The sequence below is a fragment of the Aegilops tauschii genome, chromosome 3 (assembly GCF_002575655.3).
Source record: "Aegilops tauschii subsp. strangulata cultivar AL8/78 chromosome 3, Aet v6.0, whole genome shotgun sequence".
NCBI lineage: Eukaryota > Viridiplantae > Streptophyta > Magnoliopsida > Poales > Poaceae > Aegilops > Aegilops tauschii.
The window spans coordinates 216333712-216349496 of NC_053037.3; positions in this window are offsets into that span (position 1 = coordinate 216333712).

Here is a 15785-nt window from a genome sequence, read left to right on the forward strand (position 1 = left end):
ATCCTATTATAGATTGTGCCTATCTATGTGTTTGATACTTACTGTTAAGAATTACCTGTTTGCCTGAACTTAAATAGCTACTTGTTTGTTTAACTGCTTTGTTGCTGCAACAACGGGTTACAATGATGTTAATAACAACTTTTCAGCATCCAATTGGAACTCTTTAATTCTTTGTTTGTTTAACTAGTTTGCTGTTATAACTCCCAGTTGAGATGTTTTGCTAACTTCAACTTTTGTGAATCCAATTGGAACTTTAATGGCAAAACAGGTTAGCCCAAGATCAAAGAGCGAGGTCCCCATGGACGTTGTATCATCCCACAACAGTGGCACCGGCCCAATCGTGCATTATGAATTGCGAACTGCTGATGCTCTAGAGGCTAAACTAGTGGTAGAAAGAGATTCTGCTTCTGCACCTAGAGATGAAGTTGACATGTTGAGGAAGCAAACAGCACAATCACTAGCAGTACTCAAGACAAGCATTAAATATTTGGTGGATTTCAAAACGAAGCAAGCTGAGACTGACCACATTGTTAAGGTCCTGAAAGAAAAAAAGGAAATTAAATTCCCACTTGGTAAATCATAGGTGAAATGTTCTTTCCATCATTGAATAACCTTTGAGTTGTTTGTTCACGTAATCAATCAAACCATTTGTTTTAGAGATCATGTAATAATTGTTTTTTGTTTTTTGTTTTTTGGTTTGTAATTTTATTTGAGCACAAGTCTGTATTAATTGATAAGACTCGAAGACATTTCATTTTGGTTGCTGTGCCAAACCTACAAATATGTCAATCGGGTTGAATGTGCATTCAGCAATAATAGTAGTATAGATGGACCATAAGTGGCACGCATCGGAAAGGGCCAAGATGATGTAGTAGCTTGGCTAAAAAAAAGATGATGTTGTAGCAAAAAAAGTACAGTGGCCAGGCTTATGTATGTTAGTTGATATTATTGATCCATATACTCTATAAGTGTTTATATGTCTGTTAGTTCTGTACATTCTTGGTTGATTGACTCGGTATTCGAATCTTGATACATCGCTTGTGTACATATCTAAATGGGAGTACACATTATGCTGCGTGTGACATTTGAGTTCAACATGAAGTGTTCCAAATATTCAAATTCACCTTAAACAGGATTCTAGCTTCTGAATTTGAGTATCGGCATTTGTAAATCATATTCATATATGATAGTGGAATACATCTTTGTCGTCCTTTTGAAGATATATAAAAACACATAGAATGATTTATAAAGATTCGTATAGGAATACAAAATGGATTCAGATTCAGTTGCCAGTTTAAACGTGGATGCTTATTGTCCCAAAATTCGAAAGAAGCGGAAATATGTCTCACTCCCACATCGGGTGCCCGAAGCCAAGTGTTTGGGAGATGGAAATTACTGTCTACCCCTTACACGGACAATCCATCGGCCCGATTTCCACTGCTCTAAATAGGGATAGGTTAGTAACTTCAATTAGACGTGACACGACCGCCACTGAGCCCATTCCGACACGGTGGGCGCCAAACATGGGCGGCAAAACACATTTGATTCAAGCTCGTCCGAAAGACCTCTGTTTCTCAATCCATTTCCCCATTCATACACGGTGGGAGGCAAAACAAACTCGACTCGGCCGAAATCGATGTAGGCAAATATTTTCAATAGGGGCAGGTTTGTAACTTCACTCACACATGACACAACCAGCTTACCTGTCAGCCCCATTCATACACCGTGGGCGCCAACCATGGGCGCCAACCACCCTCTCCTCGCCCGAAATCGCTCTGGGAAAATATTGGCGAGATGCGAGATTACCGTCGTATCCCCAACAAACGAGACGTCCAAATTTTAAACGGGGGCTAAGTTCGTAACTTTCCCATATTTCAGACAGGCGCGTCGCAAAAACATGGTTCCCCTGTACCTCTCCCTCCATTTTCCCATTCATACACCGTCCGCGCTAGAACTCCATCCCCACACCAGCCTCCGTCCGTCACCACATCCATCGGCGCCGTCCTCCACCCCATCCATCGCCGCCATCCACCACCACATCCATCGCCACCGTCCTCCACCATGCCGGAGTGCCTACCAAGACTGCGTCGTCCACTACTGGAGATGGACGTTTCTCATCCACGACGACGGACCAAGAGCCTTGCATCACGTCCTCTCGCTTCATCGGCGCCGTCGTCCTCTTTGCCGGGGCCGCTCACACGACCTTCTCTTCCACCGCAACGGGACTTATCACCTGATGCACCCGTCTACCGTCGCAGATTTGCTTCAACGCCACCGACAGCCATCGCACCCCCGATGCCTACATGGCGCCGCAAGAGAGGTGGTACTTCATATCTCCTCAAGTTTTGATCTCAACCAGAAAATAGATCTTAACTTGGTTACTCTACTTTCTTTTCAGCTCTTAGAATTTAGTTCTTAGTTTGAAGCAAACAATGGCTGCTAAATATCATTTCTCCGGTTTGCAACTTCAAATCTGCCATGGCACAGTCAATATACGGTTTAATTGATCATGTTGTTTCCGTGGTGGTTTCTTTAATAGAAATCGGAGAGGAAACCCTCTTTTGCTAACAAAATTATGCTTAGAGTTTCCCCCTTTTTTGATCACTATACGATCAGAATACGTGCTTCGTGTCAAAATAGCACTGCTCCACCCATCAAGCTAAACAAGCTTAGTTGTTCAAATACAAATCTGATATTATTAAAACAGAGTCGTTTAATTGGTCAGCTAAATGTTCCTAAATTAGTTTCGAAAATGCATGTTCGCCGCTCGGGTGTGTATCTCTATAGGGTGCCCACGGTGGTCCGGCCCACCCTGGGATTTTGGGTCGTCCCAGGCCCCGATTCCCCTCTATTCTGCTGTGCGCTTCCGATCTCTACTCGCCCCCAGCCGCCTGCCTCGCTAGCGACTTGCCGTCCCCGGACGGCATGACTCTAGGAGGAGACGCCGGACTAACAAGAGGTCAGGAGCCGCTCGCCCAACAGCGTCACCGCTGCTCGGGCGCGCCGCCGTGCCTACCTTCCCAGTCCGTTCAGGGCTCAGGCGTGCAGCACCCACTAAGCCAACCCGATTTATCCTGAGATACGTCCTCAACACTCAAAAGCTACTCCTCATCACCCATTTTCTAATTGATTCATTACTCATTAGGCAGGACTGTCATTAGGGTTTGTTGCGTGCTCAGCGCTACCTAGACTTAATCGTTCAGATGTATTTCGGTAATCTTTAGTACCTGTAAAGTTCACAGGGTTTTCAAAATTCCGGCCCTATGAACAGACACTAGTCATTTTGGATTGTTGGTTGCTACCTCTTGAGCACTGCGCTGGTTTTCCCTTGAAGAGGAAAGAGTGATGCAGCAAAGTAGCGTAAGTATTTCCCTCAGTTTTTGAGAACCAAGGTAGCAATCCAGCAGGAGGCTACGCACGAGTCCCTCGCACCTACACAAAACAAATAAATCCTCGCAACCAACGCGATAAGGGGTTGTCAATCCCTACACGGTCACTTACGAGAGTGAGATCTGATAGATATGATAGGATAATATTTTTGGTATTTTTATGATAAAGATGCAAAGTAAAATAAAAGCAAAGTAAAAAGCAACGGAAATAACTAAGTGTTGGAAGATTAATATGATAGACCCGGGGGCCATAGGTTTCACTAGTGGCTTCTCTCAAGAGCATAAGTATTTTACGGTGGGTGAACAAATTACTGTTGAGCAATTGACAGAATTGACCATAGTGATGAGAATATCTAGGTATGATCATGTATATAGGCATCACGTCCGAGACAAGTAGACCGACTCCTGCCTGCATCTACTACTATTACTCCACACATCGACCGCTATCTAGCATGCATCTAGAGTATTATGTTCATAAGAACAGAGTAACGCCTTAAGCATGATGTAGAGGGATAAATTCATGCAATATGATAAAAAACCATCTTGTTATCCTCGATGGCAACAATACAATACGTGCCTTGCTGCCGCTACTGTCACTGGGAAAGGACACCGCAAGATTGAACCCAAAGCTAAGCACTTCTCCCATTGCAAGAAAGATTAATCTAGTAGGCCAAACCAAACTGATAATTCGAAGAGACTTGCAAAGATAACCAATCATACATAAAAGAATTCAGAAGATTCAAATATTGTTCATAGATAAACTTGATCATAAACCCACAATTCATCGGTCTCAACAAACACACCGCAAAAGAAGATTACATCAAATTGATCTCCACGAGAGAGGGGGAGAACATTGTATTGAGATCCAAAAAGAGAGAAGAAGCCATCTAGCTAATAACTATGGACCCGAAGGTCTGAGGTAAACTACTCACACTTCATCGGAGGGGCTATGGTGTTGATGTAGAAGCCCTCCGTGATCGATGCCCCCTCCGGCGGAGCTCCGGAACAGGCCCCAAGATGGGATCTCGTGGGTAAAGAAGGTTGCGGCGGTGGAATTAGGTTTTTGGCTCCGTATCTGATCGTTTGGGGGTACGTAGGTATATATAGGAGGAAGGAGTACGTCGGTGGAGCAACGTGGCGCCCATGAGGGTGGAGGGTGCGCCTGGGGGGGTAGGCGCGCCCCCTACCTCGTGGCTTCCTCGAAGCTTCCTTGACTTAGGGTCCAAGTCTCCTGGATCATGTTCGTTCCAAAAATCACGTTCCCGAAGGTTTCATTCCGTTTGGACTCCGTTTGATATTCTTTTTCTGCGAAACTCTGAATTAGGCAAAAAACAGCAATTCTGTGCTGGGCCTCCGGTTAATAGGTTAGTCCCAAAAATAATATAAAAGTGAATAATAAAGCCCAATAATGTCCAAAACAGAAGATAATATAGCATGGAGCAATCAAAAATTATAGATACGTTGGAGACGTATCAAGCATCCCCAAGCTTAATTCCTGCTCGTCCTTGAGTAGGTAAATGATAAAAACAGAAATTTTTGATGCTACTAGGCATAATTTCAATGTAATTCTTCTTAATTGTGGATGAATATTCAGATCCGAAAGATTCAAGACAAAATTTTAATATTGACATAGAAATAATAATACTTCAAGCATACTAACTAAGCAATTATGTCTTCTCAAAATAACATGGCCAAAGAAAGCTCATCCCTACAAAATCATATAGTTTAGTCATGCTCCATTTTCGTCACACAAGAATGCTCTCATCATGCACAACCCCGATGACAAGCCAAGCAATTGTTTCATACTTTAGTAATCTCGAACTTTATAAACCTTCACGCAATACATGAGCGTGTGCCATGGATATAGCACTATGGTTGGAATAGAGTATAATGATGGGGGTTATGTGGAGAAGACAAAAAAGGAGAAAGTCTCATATCAACGAGGCTAATCAATGAGCTATGGAGATGCCCATCAATTGATGTTAGTGCAAGGAGTAGGGATTGCCATGCAACGGATGCACTAGAGCTATAAATGTATGAAAGCTCAACAAAACAAACTAAGTGGGTGTGCATCCACTTTCTTGCTCAACAAAAGAGCTATAAATGTATGAAAGCTCAACAAAAGAAACTAAGCTATAAATGTACAAGCCAAGTTCTATAATGAAAAATTCCCACTAGTATATGAAAGTGACAAAACAGGATACTCTCTATCATGAAGATTATGGTGCTACTTTGAAGCACAAGTGTGGAAAAAAGGATAGTAGCATTTCCCCTTTTTATTTCTTTTTTTTGGGCCTTCTTTTTTTGGCCTTTCTCTTCCTTTTTTGGGACAATGCTCTATTAAATGATGATCATCACACTTCTATTTATTTACAACTCAATGATTACAACTCGATACTAGAACAAGGTATGACTCTATATGAATGCCTCCGGCGGTGTACCGGGATATGCAATGAACCAAGAGTGACATGTATGAAAGAATTATGAACGGTGGCTTTGCCACAAATACTATGTCAACTACATGATCATGCTAAGCAATATGACAATGATGAACGTTTCATGATAAACGGAACGGTGGAAAGTTGCATGGCAATATATCTTGGAATGGCTATGGAAATGCCATAATAGGTAGGTATGGTGGCTGTTTTGAGGAAGATATAAGGAGGTTCATGTGTGAAAGAGCGTATCATATCACGGGGTTTGGATGCACCGGCGAAGTTTGCACCAACTCTCAATGTGAGAAAGGGCAATGCACGGTACCGAAGAGGCTAGCAATGATGGAAAGGTGAGAGTGCGTATAATCCATGGACTCAACATTAGTCATAAAGAACTCACATACTTATTGCAAAAATCTACAAGTCATAAAAAAACAAGCATTACGCGCATGCTCCTAGGGGGATAGATTGGTAGGAAAAGACCATCGCTCGTCCCCGACCACCACTCATAAGGAGGACAATCAAAGAACACCTCATGTTTCAAATTTGTTACATAACGTTCACCATACGTGCATGCTACGGGACTTGCAAACTTCAACACAAGTATTTTCAAATTCACAACTACTCAACTAGCACAACTTTAATATTACTACCTCCATATCTCAAAACAATCATCAAGTATCAAACTTCTCTTATATTCAAAACACTCATAAGAAAGTTTTTACTAATCTTGAATACCTAGCATATTAAGATTATTTAAGCAAATTACCATGCTATTTAAGACTCTCAAAATAATCTAAGTGAAGCATGAGAGATCAATAGTTTCTATAAAACAAATCCACCACCGTGCTCTAAAAGATATAAGTGAAGTACTAGAGCAAAACTATATAACTCAAAAGATATAAGTGAAGCACATAGAGTATTCTAATAATTTCCGAATCATGTGTGTCTCTCTCAAAAGGTGTGTACATCAAGGATGATTGTGGTAAACTAAAAATCAAAGACTCAAATCATACAAGACGCTCCAAGCAAAACACATATCATGTGGTGAATAAAAATATAGCTCCAAGTAAAGTTACTAATGGAAGTAGACGAAAGAGGGGATGCCTTCCGGGGCATCCCCAAGCTTTGGCTTTTAGGTGTCCTTAGATTATCTTGGGGGTGCCATGGGCATCCCCAAGCTTAGGCTCTTGCCACTCCGTGTTCCATAATCCATCAAATCTTTCACCCAAAACTTCAAAACTTCACAACACAAAACTTAACAGAAAATCTCGTGAGCTCCGTTAGCGAAAGAAAACAAAAGACCACTTCAAGGTACTCTAATGAACTCATTATTTATTTATATTGGTGTTAAACCTACTGTATTCCAACTTCTCTATCGTTTATAAACTATTTTACTAGCCATAGATTCATCAAAATAAGCGAACAACACACGAAAAACAGAATCTGTCAAAAACAGAACAGTCTGTAGTAATCTGTAACTAACGCAAACTTCTGGGACTCCAAAAAATCAGCCAAAATAGGACGACCTAGAAAATTTGTTTATTGATCAGCAGCAATTGGAATCAATATTTTATCACGTTCTGGTGATTTTTAACAATTATTTTCGTGAACAGAAAGTTTCTGAAAATTTCTGCAAGATCAAATAACTATCATCCAAGAAGATCCTATAGGTTTAACTTGGCACAAACACTAATTAAAACATAAAAACACACCTAACCAGAGGCTAGAACAAAGATTTATTGAATAACAGCAAGGAAAAATATTGGGTTGTCTCCCAACAAGCACTTTTCTTTAAAGCCTTTTAGCTAGGCAGTGATAATTTTAATGATGCTCACATGAAAGACACGAATTGAAGCACAAAGAGAGCATCATAAAACACGTGACAAACACATCTAAGTCTAACATATTTCCTATGCATAGGAATCTTATATAAAAACAAATTATCATAGCAAGCAAAAACTAGCATATGCAAGGAAGCGGAAATGAACAATAGCAATCTCAACATAACGAGAGGTAATTTGGTAACATGAAAATTTCTATAACCATATTTTCCTCTCTCATAACAATTACATGTAGTATCATAAGAAAATTCAAAAATATAGCTATCACATAACATATTCTCAACACGATCCACATGCATGCGAACTTGACACTCTTCCAAAATAGTGGGATTATCATTAACTAAAGTCATGATTTCTCCAAGCCCACTTTTATCAAAAATTTCATAAGATTGAATATTATCCAAATATGTGGGATCTAAAGTTGACACTCTTCCAAACCCACTTTCAATATTATTGCAAACACTATTATCAATCTTATATTCATCATGGGGCTTAAATAAATTTTCAAGATCATAAGAAGAATCTCCCAAATCATGATTATTGCAACAGGTAGTGGACATAGCAAAACTAGCATCCCCAAGCTTTGGGTTTTGCATCTTTTTAGCATAAGTTACATCAATAGAATATATAATAAAATCATTGCAATCGTTCTTTTTATTCAAAGATCTATAGTGAATCACTTCATAAAGCACTTCATCACAATTTTCAGATTCACGGATTTCAAGCAAAACCTTATAAAGATAATCTAGTGCATCCAAATCATTAGGAATTGGTTCATCATAATTGGATCTCTTAAAAAGATTGGCAAGCGGATGAGGATCCATAGATATTAGCTTCTCTGTTTAGGAATAAATACTCAACTATTTCAACCAAACGAGCAAACGAGCCAAGTAAGACATCAAGGCAAACGAAAAGACGAACGGAAAAGAGAGGGCGAATAAAACGGCAAGGGTGAAGTGGGGGAGAGGAAAACGAGAGGAAAATGGAAAATAATGTAATGCGGGAGATAAGGGTTTGTGATGGATACTTGGTATGTTGACTTTTGCGTAAGAAATCCTTCTTGCTACCTCTTGAGCACTGCGTTGGTTTTCCCTTGAAGAGGAAAGGCTGATGCAGCAAAGTAGCGTAAGTATTTCCCTCAGTTTTTGAGAACCAAGGTATCAATCCAGTAGGAGGCTACGCGTGAGTCCCTCGCACCTACACAAAACAAATAAATCCTTGCAACCAACGCGATAAGGGGTTGTCAATCCCTACACGGTCACTTACGAGAGTGAGATCTGATAGATATGATAGGATAATATTTTTGGTATTTTTATGATAAAGATGCAAAGTAAAACAAAAGCAAAGTAAAAAGCAACGGAAATAACTAAGTGTTGGAAGATTAATATGATGAAGATAGACCCGGGGGCCATATGTTTCACTAGTGGCTTCTCTAAAGAGCATAATTATTTTACGGTGGGTGAACAAATTACTGTTGAGCAATTGACAGAATTGAGCATAGTTATGAGAATATCTAGGTATGATCATGTATATGCATCACGTCCGAGACAAGTAGACCGACTCCTGCCTGCATCTACTACTATTACTCCACACATCGACCGCTATCCAGCATGCATCTAGAGTATTAAGTTCATAAGAACAGAGTAATGCCTTAAGCAAGATGACATGATGTAGAGGGATAAATTCATGGAATATGATAAAAAAAACCCCATCTTGTTATCCTCGATGGCAACAATACAATACGTGCCTTGCCGCCCCTACTGTCACTGGGAAAGGACACCGCAAGATTGAACCCAAAGCTAAGCACTTCTCCCATTGCAAGAAAGATCAATCTAGTAGGCCAAACCAAACTGATAATTCGAAGAGACTTGCAAAGATAACCAATCATACATAAAAGAATTCAGAAGATTCAAATATTGTTCAATAAACTTGATCATAAACCCACAATTCATCGGTCTCAACAAACACACCGCAAAAGAAGATTACATCGAATAGATCTCCACGAGAGAGGGGGAGAACATTGTATTGAGATCCAAAAAGAGAGAAGAAGCCATCTAGCTAATAACTATGGACCTGAAGGTGTGAGGTAAACTACTCACACTTCATCGGAGGGGCTATGGTGTTGATGTAGAAGCCCTCCGTGATCGATGCCCCCTCCGGCGGAGCTCCGGAACAGGCCCCAAGATGGGATCTCGTGGGTACAGAAGGTTGCGGCGGTGGAATTAGGTTTTTGGCTCCGTATCTGATCGTTTGGGGGTACGTAGGTATATATAGGAGGAAGGAGTACGTCGGTGGTGCAACGTGGGGCCCACAAGGGTGGAGGGCGCGCCTGGGGGGGGGGTAGGCGCACCCCCCTACCTCGTGGCTTCCTCGAAGCTTCCTTGACTTAGGGTCCAAGTCTCCTGGATCATGTTCATTCCAAAAACCACGTTCCCGAAGGTTTCATTCCGTTTGGACTCCGTTTGATATTCTTTTTCTGTGAAACTCTAAAATAGGCAAAAAAGCAATTCTGGGCTGGGCCTCCGGTTAATAGGTTAGTCCCAAAAATAATATAAAAGTAAATAATAAAGCCCAATAATGTCCAAAACAGAAGATAATATAGAATGGAGCAATCAAAAATTATAGATACGTTGGAGACGTATCATTGGTCGTAGTGACATTGACCCAGATTACTACTGCAAGCCAGGTTTGTTGACAATTTTACTTGTCTTTCTTACTCATTCGATATAATATCCAATTATTCACGTCGATTAGTTGCAAACAATAAGTGCTAGACAAACTTCTTGATTCAGATTTTGGACAGTGTCTTACTGTAGTTACAATTCTGCATACTTGTCCTAGTAAGCTCACAAGTAAATGATTGATTCACTACATCTATGCTTGCCTTGTCATATTTGTTGTCAATATTCTTTTAGGGTGGAGCACCCTGTTTCTAGATACTGGAACCGTAGACATGAGTGAATAGTATTTCTCTATGTGATCTCTTCCATCATGTGTGGGCAACGAACACTGCATTGTATAGAAAGAAAGTGTCATTTCCATCTTTTACATAGGCTTCAATCTTTTAGATGGAATACAATCTGCCTCCTTGCTTTGTGTCGCACTACCAACACTCCACCCTTGAAGCTAAACATTATTGCACTCATAATTCCTTAGTTTATTTGTTCAAATACGAATTTCATATGATTCTAATGTTCCTACTTTAGTTTTGAAATGTGTGTCTACCTGTTATAGAGACATAAGGGGTTTGTATTTCTGTGTGTGGTCTAGTCAGCACGGTTGGGGGGTGAACTTTGCATATGTAGGGGTTTGTAGGGAGACACTCTTCGAGTTGAATCCGCAATCCATTCCATAGATAATCTGACTACTTTTTATGTTTTCATGAATCTCAGATTCTGAACAGCATCATAATGATTATGAGCTTGCGCGCATGCAAAGAATAAAGCAGAACAATGCCATGGCTGTCAAACTTGGCATTAAGGGACTGAAATCATGTCTGGATGCAATGCAATGCAAGCGCTCTCCACCTACATATTCATGCTCAGAATATGATCCTAACAGTGATTCTGAGCTAGAGGGAGACCTAAGTCAATGTAGCTCCCTAGTGGACGAGTTAGAGGAAGATGCCCTATCTTATTCACCTATCAAGGTGCTTGCTCTAACTTTCCAAGGTTATATTGGTCGCACATATCTTGCAACTGATGCTTTGCATTGCTTCTACTTTGTTGAACTGCCATTAGCTTAGTTTACACATCATGTATGTGAATACGCCCTGCCTATCCATTTTCAGTACATATTCCATCTGTCATCGTACCATATTTATCCATTCAAATGCTGTTCTTGTGTATCAGACGTTCAAAAGGAAGAGGGCGATTGCTGATCGTGGAGGAGCACAAGCAAAGTATTTGGAAAAGGTAGTGGCACCTGATAAATCAAATAGCCCATTAGGTGTAGTTGCAATATCACCTGACCCACAAAACACCCCAACTCTAGTAGACTCTAGCCCTACTACACTGGTCATTTCTGATGCCCCAACTCAGTAGACCCCAACTGCAGCAAACATTATGATTATGCCAGTTGACATAGCACCAGCTCTACGACGGAAAACCCCCATTCCAGCAAAGAGTACACCAAATCCCGTTGCCAAATCCCTTTCCGAACCAGAGAGAGCCCCAATTGCAGCAAATAGGACCCCTGTTCCATTTCTTCCCAGTTTAGAAGACGAAGCTTACATTGTTGTCAGGAACTTTGTGCTCATCTTTCCTTCATGCAAAGATTATACCGCAGACATAGAACAATTTCCAGTCTTCCTCCGCAACTTATGGTAAGTAATGTACTAATGTTATTCATGGTTATTACTGCCTATGTTTCTGCTGACAGAAGACACAAGATTTCATTCTTTTAAATAGGCGAGGACCAAACTGGATTGCCAAGACGAGCCAGGGTTGGTTGCGCTTTTCAAGCACTCGTCGGTGAAGTATCGTTCCTACCTGAGGCAAGCGCACTTCGATGGCAAGCCTCTAAACAAAATTTCTGTAAAGTCTCCGGTGCTACATTTATCCGACGGTGACTGGAATAATCTTGTTACACATTGGTCTCAGCTGCAGCGTAAGGTACTATCTATGATATCACATCACAATTTGAACTACATTTCTGCATTTGCGTTAACATCTCACTTGTACGAAAACTATTAGTAGAAGAACATTCATTCTCAAGGGACCACAGAATCTCGCAACTATACTGCACACTGCATTGCTCTTGTGAGTACCTCTTACCCTGTATGACCATACTTACTTTCATAGCTATTTGATTATGTAGCATCAATGCACATGTTAGCCTCGTTATCGTCCATTTGGTGGACATTATAAGATCCGTATGGACTCTTACATAAATTTAGAATCAACCCAATGCTTTTGAAGAGGTTTAGCTCTGCAGTCCTCTTGCAAGGCTAACCTTTCTTGAACTGTCTTGGAAGTGGTATCGGTTCAGTATTATTTTGTTACGCTGCAATGGTGCCCAGTTTTTGTAATTTGCTTCCTCGCTGCGCTTTATGATCACTGGTGGCGAACTTCGATACCCAGTGGATGTAATATACCATAAATCCTTTATTGTATAGTGTAGGTTTATTCTTAGTTACTATGCCGTAATTTCTTTATTGTATAGAGTAGGTTTGTTCTTAATTCCTACTAGTTACTGCCATCATTCGCTATCTGAAAAAAAATCAGATGTAGTCGACCGGGCCGAAACATTCGCCTCTAACGGACCTGGTTTTTAGCGGGCCACAATTGGGTTGGCATGCATATTTCTTGGGCCGAATGATTGGGGCCTTCACACTTTGCGCGAGGCCCACAACTTCCACCGGCCTATATTTTGGTTGGGCCTTTTGTGGACCCAGCGCTTAGTTTGGCCCAGGTAGCGTTGGGCCATTAACAGTCTGAATATTGTATTGGCCTGTTACGGCCCAGATGAAACCATGGGCCTTTAGCAGGCCGAAATGCATGTTGGGCCTAAATTTTAACTAGTCGTCGACGGGCCTTCAGCAGGCTGAAATGTAGACCGGGCCTTTTTGGGCCCAGTTATATCACGGGCAGTTACCAGGCCGAAACATATCTCGGGCCTTAGTTGGCCCACTGATATCATGGACCTTTAAGAGGCCAAAAGCTTAGTACAGACATCAACGGGCCGAATTATGCGATAGGCCATTAATAGGCCCAAAGTCACGTTGGGCTTAACTGTTGCCACCTTTATCACAGGCCGTTAGTGGGCCCGATGTCCCGTCAGACCATATATGGCCCATGGGCAGCACGGGCCATTCCCAGGCCAAAAGTCACACCAGGCTGAAATGGGCCCATGTCTACATTGGGCCTCTAACAGGCCGAAAGTCACTGGGCTGTAATTGGGCCCAAATATTCGGCGAACAATTAACGGGCCAGATTTGGCTTCGGGCCGTAAATGGGCCCAAATATTCGGCAAACAATTGACGGGCCAGATCTGGCTTCGGGCCGTAAATGGGCCTTTATAAAGCAGGCCATTATTGGGCTGACCCACTAGTACCTGAGTAAGTACTACGGGCCTTTGACTGGGCCGGACTTTTTAACCTATATGGGCCTCTGTTGGGCCTAGCCACGTGTCGGTGTATCGTAGGCATGTCTCCTCCAATGGACGGGCGACATCTGGCCCACTGACGAGCTGACAGGTGTTCCCTCCGGCCAATCAAAATTTTACATGCGGAAATTTCCCATTGGTCTCGGCTGTTAACGGGTTATCGGATCCAAAATAGGACCCGATAGCTTAACGGCGTTCTGTTACGGTGGATGCCACGTGTCGGTCACCCTTGACGAAAGCACTTTTGTGACGCGCGATTTATAGTCATGGAAGTGGACACTTCCATGATGATAATTTTGGTAATGTACTTCTATGACAGCACAGGTATGACTATCTTGATTCTATAATAAATTTTTCATGGATGTACATGCATGACAGAAAACGTGACCTACTGTGACAAACACGTATCATCACGGAAGTGTATTTTTTGTAGCGCAAGCACCACATGTTGAAGGAACTATGACAATATAACTTCTATCTGAATATGAGCAAACATAAATCATTACGTTGTCTTCCTTGTCCAACGTCAACAATTTTTGCATCTAATATTTTGATGGGGGCTCACAATCACAAAAGATTTCTAGGATAGTGTATTTTCATGTGAAAGTTCTCTTCCTTATACTAATTATTCCTGAATTGTTTGTATGACCAATATTGTGATTGTCAGGCCTCAAAAGATTTCACTTTCTAAACCCAATGAGAAGCTACCACTAGGCATGATATGATTTCAACTTCATGACATTCAATTTATTAAACAATTTGCTCAAAGCATATAAGTGAAGCACAAGAGCAAATGACAAACTACTCCAAAAAGATAAAAGTGAAGATCAAACGAGTAATTAAGTAAATGGGTAGCTAATTGAGGACTCTCTCTTATTTAGAACTTTCAGATCTAAGTATTTTATTAAAACATCAAGAAAAACAAAATAAAATGACATTCTAAGAATGGCACACATCATGTGAAGAAGCAAAAACTTAGGATCAACGGATACTAACCGATAATTGTTGAAGAAGAAAGGTGGGATGCCTATCGGGGCATCCCCAAGCTTAGATGCTTGAGACTTCTTGGAATATTATCTTGGGGTGCCTGGGGCACCCCCAAGCTTGAGCTTGTGTGTCTCCTTAATTCCTCTCATATCACGGTTTTCCTAAATCTCAAAAGCTTAATCCACACAAAACTCAACAAGAACTCGTGAGATAAGTTAGTGTAAACCAATGCAAAAACCTTATCATTCTCTACTGTAGAAAATCTCTAAAATTATTATTCAACATTCCATACTAAATGCCTCTGCATATTTAATACTCCAATCCTCAAATAGATTCATGAAACAAGCAAGCATATGCAAACAACGCAAACATAACAGCAATCTGCCAAAACAGTACAGTCTGTAAAGAATGCAAGAGTATCAATACTTATTCAACTCCAAACATTATGAAATTTTACCACACTGTAGAAAATTTATCAGAGCCTATTATGCAAAAAATTCAACATTTTATCACATTCTGACTTTCCTCGAGAATGTTTGCAACATCGATAAACTTTCTGTTTTCAAACAGCAACATGTATACTTGCAAGATAAGCATGGCAAAGGCTATCAATGCCACTTTTATTGAAATAAAATATGCAAAACATTATTATAAATAACAGAAAGAAAATTCTTAACAAAACAAATTGACACTCCAAGCAAAACAAATATCATGTGACGAATGAAAACATAGCTCTGAGTGAGGTTACCGATAATGTTGAATACGAAAGAGGGGATGCCTTCCGGGGCATCCCCAAGCTTAGTTGCTTGGATATTTATTGGATATTAACTTAGGGTGCCTTGGTCATCCCCAAGCTTAGGTTCTTGTCACTCCTTATTCTCATCATATCGATATCTCACCCAAAACTTGAAAATTTCAATCACACAAAACTTAGCACAACTTCGTGAGATAGGTTAGTATGATAAAGAGCAAACCATTTCACTTTGGTACTGTCAAAAACAAGATTAATAATTGTTTACACACAA